Below are 7,881 nucleotides of genomic sequence, written 5' to 3' on the forward strand. Positions count from 1 at the left end.
AGTGGAGGGAGGAGAAACTGTGGTCAGAATGTAATATATGAGGTGCATAGAAGTGAAAAAATGGGGGCTGGAGAGGTGATTCAACAGTTAAGAGCATTGACTGATCTTCCAGAGATTCTAAGTTCAATTCCCAGCAACTATAGGGTGGCTCACAACCATCTGTAATGGGATCCAATGCCCTCTTCTGGTGTGTCTGAAGACAGCTACAGTGTACTCATATACAGAAAATAGATCTTCTCTAAAAAGTAAAAAATTAATAAGAATGCTAAACTGTGGACTTAAAAAAAACTAGGTGTGTAAGGGTGCTGGAGAGATGGCTGAGAGATTAAGAGCACTGGCTACTCTTCCAGGGGACCATGGTTTGATTCCCAGCACCCACGTCTGTAGTGTCCCAGCTCACTACCGTCTGTAACTCTGGTTCCAGGGGATCTGATGCCCAATTCTGACCTCTTCAGGTACCAGGCACATATATGGTAAACAGATATTTGTACAAACAAACATTCATACACATAAAAATGGGTCTATTTTAAAAGTAGGTACATAAATATTTTAATCAGCATTACTTATAAAATACAGCAACTACATTTTTATAAGTCAGAATTTGATATTGTTGCTCGAGACAGGATCTCACTATGTAGTGCAGGATGGCATTAAATTTGAAATCCTCCTGCCTCAGCCTATGGAGTGCTAGGATTAATGGTATGCACCACCACATCTGACTCAAAAGAAGGATATTTTGACAGACTACTGAATTTCCATAAGGCTTAGTTGGTATTGGCCTTGCTGCTCAGCTCCAACAGAAGTGAGACTTGGTTTAACCAAGGTGACTATTTCCTCCAGTTGGCTCAGGGGCAAGACCCTGAGCTAAGACAGCCCAGTCAGAAGGTGCCTCAGCAAAGGCCAAGGTGACATGGCCTGAGCAGCCTCTAAGCAATGGCAATGTCTGAACTGCTGCTGCCACATGGGGATCAGGAAGCAAGGTATGAACGCAACCAGTCTCAGTGTCAGGAAGACAGGCTCTCAGGAGAGGCTGGCTGGTCAGGCCTTAGGCTTTCCAGTTTTAACTAATACATATATTTATTTGTTCGTTTTATTGACAGTTTAAAGTTTTATCCAGTTTGTATCAAATTTTCTATCTACTGTAACTAACAAAATCCTAAATGATCCAAAGCCCTGACCTTGTGCTCATAACTAACTGGCTGTACCCACAGGAAACGTGGTCACGGAAGACTGAATGACGTGAATGGTTGCCACACAATGGGCCGCTGGGGAAAGGAGAGTGGGTGGTGCTGAGTGGGTAAGAGCTGGGGCTTTGATTTGAATCCATTTTTCTTAAAACCATGAATTATTCTCTAGTGAAATGTACCCCAAATGTAAAGTATCTCCCTAGCACATTTGAGAGCAGGTTTGTTACTTGGGATGTTACCAACTATCCTTAGGTCACATGTCACTTCCCAATAACTCCTGAAGATTTCTGCTTCAATCAAGGACTTTGACCCTCAGGAGAGTATGGCTTTCATTCAGGGAAGAAGAAGCATAAGGAAACAATTCCTTCTCTGGCTCTCCTTATACTCTGGACAACATAATTAGCCCTGATAACCTATAGCTATTTTTTAAGCATGTGTCTCATGTAGCACAGGTTGGCTCAAATTCACTATATAGCTGAAGATGGCCCAGAGCTTTGGAGTCTCCTGACTATGTCTGACACAGGTTTATGTGGTGCTGAGGACTGAACCCTGAACCGCGTGTACAACACTGTACCCAATGAGTTACACATACCTCAGCCTTTCCCTTACATTGCTTTTTCTATTATTATTATTATTATTATTATTATTATTATTATTATTAAATCTTTTTCTACAGTTCAGACTTTATCCCCCTCCTGGTCCTCCCTCCACATCCCATACCTCCCCCGCTCCATCTCCACGAGAATGTCCTCATGCCCTCACCCTACCAGACCTCCCCATTCCCTGGGGCCTCCAGTTGTTTGAGGGTTAGGTGCATCTTTGATTGAACCCAGACCCGGCAGTCCTCTGCTGTATATGTGTTGGGGGCCTCATGTCAGCTGGTGTATGCTGCCTGATTGGTGGTCCAGTATCTGAGAGATCTTGGGGGGCCAGGTTAATTAAGACTGCTGGTCCTCTTGCAGGGTCACCCTCCTCCTCAGCTTCTTCCAGCTTTTCTCTAATTCAACCACAGGACTCAGCAGCTTCTGTCCATTGGTTGGGTGCAAATATCTGCATCTGACTCTTTCAGCTGCTTGTTGTGTCTTTTAGAGGCCAGTCATGATAGCTCCCTTTTTGTAAGTACACCATAGCTTCAGTGATAGTGTTAGGCCTTGGGGCCTCTCCTTGAGCTGGATCCCAACCTTCTACCTTTCCATTTCTTACACTTCAACTAAGTGTCACTTCTCAGACATTTAAGATGCCTTCAACTCTACCTGGCTCCACAGAGGCCAAGATTTTATCCTTCTCTGGGGGACAGTTCTGCTAAGCAACAGTTATTGGCACTGACTTTAACTTGTGGTTAAAAGTTAAAGACATCTTTCAAAGCATAACAAGACTGTGAGGCACATGATCTGGCTATTAGATTAAAGCCCCATATTGCCAGAGGGCTGAACTCCTAAAAATAGTGAGATCCAATAAGTTTGACTAGACAGAGGGCAAGCAGAATCCTCAGTCTTGAACAGAGAATTTTTTTCCTGGCTCAACAAATGACACGTGCCCCCCAGTAATTCATCACTGTGACAGCATCTTAGAGGAAGGTCTTCTGGCTTCAGTCTTTTGGTGGTTGGGGCCCTCGGTTTCAGACTTTGCACTCTGTGCTCACTTGGCTCCATTGTTTCCACAACTGTGGTAAAACAGATGCATCACGGAGAACAAACCTCATGTGGAAGGAAGCAGTGTGAGAAGCAGAAGAGGAAAGGGCCTGGAGACAGTGGCTGATGCAGGCAATCCATACATGGGCCATCTATTGACGGGATCACGTCTTATGACCCCGCCCCCCCAAATCCCCTCGCCTATAGGAACCTTGCCTAAAGATGGTGACGACTGCCTGAGACCCTTGAGATAAACAAGACCTTATTTGGCATTTGGGCTGTGCCAGCCGGTGGTCTGATCTGACGCACACATGCAGGACCTATGAGGAGATGTCTCGTGGAATCACTTCGTTGGCCGCCCATCAGGGATATAAGCCTCGCCCGGGAAGGGATCGGGGCCACTTGCCACTTCTGCTAAGCTGTACCTGATTACCTGAGTAAACCGCATAGAGAAGGAACCCTGCTGTTCGGTGTCTTATTCCTGCGGGACGGAAATGGTCACCCCACCACTGCACTGGGAGTGGGGGATGGAGGCATTCCCAATCTAAGCCAGAACACATGGGCTTTCTCACCTTCTTGAGTTTATTTTCAGGGCTTCTGCAATATAAACCTAACTGCTGGCACAGGGCTCCCAAAATGCACTTTTACACACCTCAACTTGTATTCTTGAGTGTTGTAACGGGAGGGAGGTAACCATAAACGGTGTATTGCTTCACCTTGTTAAAGTTTATTTTCTTTCCATGGAACGTATCACTTATTCAATAAAGAAAAGAAAATTTAGCCTTAAAAAATTTCCCCTATAAATAACTTACTTGTCACAAAGGGCCAAATAGTAAGAAGATATCAGGGAAGCCTGAGACACCAGTCTCCTGCAGGATGCATGGAGGACACATTATTACTTCTGTGACACAGTTATTACTTTACTATTATCTATTTGGTGTGTGTGTGTGTGTGTGTGTGTGTGTGTGTGTGTGTGTGTGTGTGTGTTGGAGGTTAGGACAAGCTGCTGGCCATGAAGAAGTTACAAGAAGGGGCTAGAGATGGCAGTTTAGTGGTTAGCAGTCCACTTGCTGTTCATGCAGAGTTCCCAGCACCCTCATGGTGGATTACAACTTAAGTCCAGTTCCAAGTGCTCTGATGCTCTCTCCTGGCCTCTGCATGCACCAGGCATGATAGTGTGGTGCACATACATTCATGCGGGCAAACACTGGTACACATGCAAGTAAATATATCTTAAAGAAGCCACAGGAAAACGTGAATAAACCATAATGTACTCCACAACCAGCCTTCAAAATTTTCCCAGCCTGTCTATAATATAAACAAGAAGTTGAAGAACTAGTTCATATTAGGTGACAATTAAGTGGGACAGGGGGATGTAAATATTGGATTAGAAATAGGAATAGAAATGCTGCAGGGTGAATGGTAAAACTGGAGTGTGAACTGCAGATCACTTGTATGTAAATGTCTGATTCTACTGTGCTGCCGTGGCCAAAGGGGGGACCAATGCCCTCAGGTTGTCCTGACCTACACCACACACACACACACACCAAATAGATCTAAAAATAATAATTGTGCTATAAGATAATGGTCTGTCTTACAAATAGACACCATATAGTGTTCACTATATCTCTAACTCACTGGTTCTGGTTAGGTCTTTTTTTGTTTGTTTGGTTGGTTTTGTTGTTTTCGTTTTTTGGTCAACAATTTGATATAAGCTAGGGTCATCTGGGAAGAAGAAACCTCAATTGAGAAGATGCCTCCATCAGATTGGACTCTAGACAAGCTTGTGAGGCATTTTCTTGATTAACTAATATGGGCTGTCATGAGATACCACCCCGGACCTGCATGACTTAAAAAAGTAGGCTGAGAAAGTGATGGAGAGAGAGCAAGCCAGTAAGAAGCACACTCCCAGCTCCTCCCACTGGGTTCCTTAGCCGTGAGCTCCTGCCTTAGTTTTCCTTCCTGATAGACTGTGGTCAGAATATGTAAGCCAAAGTAAATCCCAGGTTGCTTATGGTCAAATGTTTTATCACAGCAATAGAAATCAAACTAGGAAATCAGCCTTAACAGTTCAGAAACACACACATGTGGCTATGCTAAAGCAGACTCCGAACTGCCTGGAGCTGTCAGCGAAGTGATTCTGAGTGAAGCATATTCCAGTTCTTCACCCACCCAATATAAAGCTGTCTATATAACTATGTACAATGCAATTTCATATAATTTACAATATATACTACAGGTAACAATTTTAAAAATTAACTACATATACTTCAAAATAAATGTATACCCCACAGTATCCATCTAAACCAGCCTATTCCACAGATGTCCTTAGGCAAGTTAGAAATAAAAGCTAGGCCAGCAGCAGGGCCAGTGGACTCACTAGACTGTAGTCTGGTAACTTACTTTCTCATTTGAATAAAACGTTTTAGATTTTCTTAAATGTGGGTGTGGAGTACTTAAACCTTAAACTCCAAACCATTCTTTATATTTACTAATTTGTTTGGGGAAAGGGACTCATACATGGATGACTTTCGGGACTCGGTTCTCTCCCCACACCAGGGCTCAGGGATCAAACACAGGTTGTCCGGCCTGGTGACAAGATCCTTTACTCACTGATCCACTTGTCAGCTCAAGTCAGCTCCAAGACTAGTTAATGAACAGGGCCAATTCCTGTTAGCCTAGAGAACTTTCTGTGTTAACTTTTTCTAATAGGCTTAGTTCCCACTTTCCTAGGAAATCCAATTTATATCTTTAGCATCTTAAAATACATAAGCTCTTGTTTCTGTCACGTCAAATGAACTTGTCCTTTAGCTTTAGAATGTTTTCCACAAACCTTTGCCCACTGCCAGCCCTCCGCTCTCTTCAACATCTCTTTGATCAAGATTTTCTATCCACTCTGGAAGAATCCACTAGTAATTAAGAATTTACCTGTTCTTCCCAAAAGGCGACAATTTGTCACAAACTGTCAGGGATCCCAATTTTAAATTACCAAGAGTCCAGTAAGAGAGCTAAGGAATCTTCGTTCTAATTAAAGTGACTGATTTCTTAACAACTGGGTAGCACGACACTTTTTAAAATTATGTTCACCTAGATCAAATGTGAGGAACTTCACTTTATTTTCCTTCCCAGGAACGTGGTACAACAAACATTAATCCCAGCGATATGAAGCCAGACCCTGCAGCACCTGTGGCAGGAGTGGCCATGTCATTTGTCAATGGTGCTTGTCTGTCTTTATGATCTTACTGGCTGTTTCTGCACTAAAGAGAGGAGGGGGAAAAATCACTCCCTCAGCTCACCCAAGTGCATGCCAAGCCTTGCAGCTCCGAGGCCACGGGGTGATGACAAGATGCTGGGCATGTCTCCCAATAGCAGAAATCTAACAGGGAAAGGAAGAGCTGGGACAGATTTCAATCCCTTCTTGTGCAAAGAAAAGAACCACAGTATTGGAGTCAAAGCAGTGTGGAAATTGAATATACAGGTGTTAGAACGTTTGGGATCACAAAAGAGACCAAAAAACCTGATCTAAGAAATGGACCAGGCATAACTTGCCACCTTCTGGGGTTTAGGGGGTTGCTCAGAAGGGTAAGCAATCAGAGGACGTGCACTTGGTTTTTATTTTAACTTAAGTGGTGACTGTGTCTTTTCCCCATTGGCTGGGGTTGAACCTTATTCACTCTTATTCAGTTGGCCAGTCTGAAAAGAACTGGTGTACAGGAAACAAAGGTGGGGGAGGGCCAGTCACTTTAAGCTGAGAATGTACTGGGTTGAGTTGAGGGATTTGCATAAGTGTTATGAGGTGGGACATATGAAGAGATTTAATTCTTTGTCATCATCCCAGGCTTTATAGTATCTGATAGAAGAGACTCATTTGATGTAGCTTAAACAGAACCCACACAGAGCTTTTTTTCCCCCAATGAGATGACATCAGGACACATATGTAGGTAAAGAACTTTAAAAGAGAAAAATAAAACTTCAGAATCAGTTTAGACGATCCCACAGAACAAGAGGCAATCCTTCACCCAGCCACATGGGGGCCCCAAAGGCTACCCTGATGATGCCTTGCTTCTAAACCTTCAGGGACAGGCCAGCAGGGACTCATCCCAAAGCCTAGCCAGCTGCTGCATCCCTAGCACCCCCTCCCACCACACTTCCTGTGCCCAACAGACTGGCCTCAGCTGATCTCTTACAGCAAACAAAGGTCACATTTTATGCTCTGGTTACTTTCTAAGATCTGTGCTCCAGAGTCTACCATGCGAGACAGACAACTGGCTACCTCCAAAAGCTTTCAAATGGTAAAGATGATTCTAGAAATCTCCCCTCTCGATCAGAGAATCAGTCAATCCTTCAGCAGATGAACTGCACTGTGAACTAAGCTTTTGATATTCGATCAAATCCATGTGCTGAGACTGCAGTTCCGCCTTCGCTGCCCCAAGCTGTTTGCAATACTAAGAAACCATGCAGAGCTTTATGTTCGTTCATTAGGCAGTCTGAACATCTAAGTGCAAGACAGATAAGCAGCCGCTCCAGCATCACAAAGAGAAGAGAAACCGTCCTATCCAATGGAAAAAAAAAAAAAAGAAAAAAACCATGAAACAACAAAAATAGCTGGAAAAAGAACAGAAAGACACCAGCAGATGCTGTGAAGGAAGGCTGGTCTTACCAAGCTGGCCAGGACCCCTAAGCTTAGTGTGGCATGGACAAACAAGTGACAGAAACACATTAGCACAAGAGACAGGAAGCCAGGCAGATGCTGGGAAGCACTGACAGCCACACTAAAAGCCTGGCTCCTTCACGCATCCACACACAGAGGAGAGGGGAAGTCAGTCCAGGCATCTGTGGTGGGAGGAGTGGATGAGGCAGAGATAACATGCAGAAATAATCCCCGGGTTTCCACAGCAGGGCTGGCTGTGACATGAAGGGTTGAAGTGGAGAAAATGGGGGTCTACAAGCACACGGAAAGGGGGTTTAACTCTGAGCACTAGTGCTGTTTGCGACCCTGGATGATCAAACTGACTCTTGGGCACTTGTGCACGAAGAGAGCGTGTTTTAAATACGAACATCCT

The sequence above is a fragment of the Arvicanthis niloticus genome, chromosome 1 (assembly GCF_011762505.2).
Source record: "Arvicanthis niloticus isolate mArvNil1 chromosome 1, mArvNil1.pat.X, whole genome shotgun sequence".
Taxonomy (NCBI): domain Eukaryota; kingdom Metazoa; phylum Chordata; class Mammalia; order Rodentia; family Muridae; genus Arvicanthis; species Arvicanthis niloticus.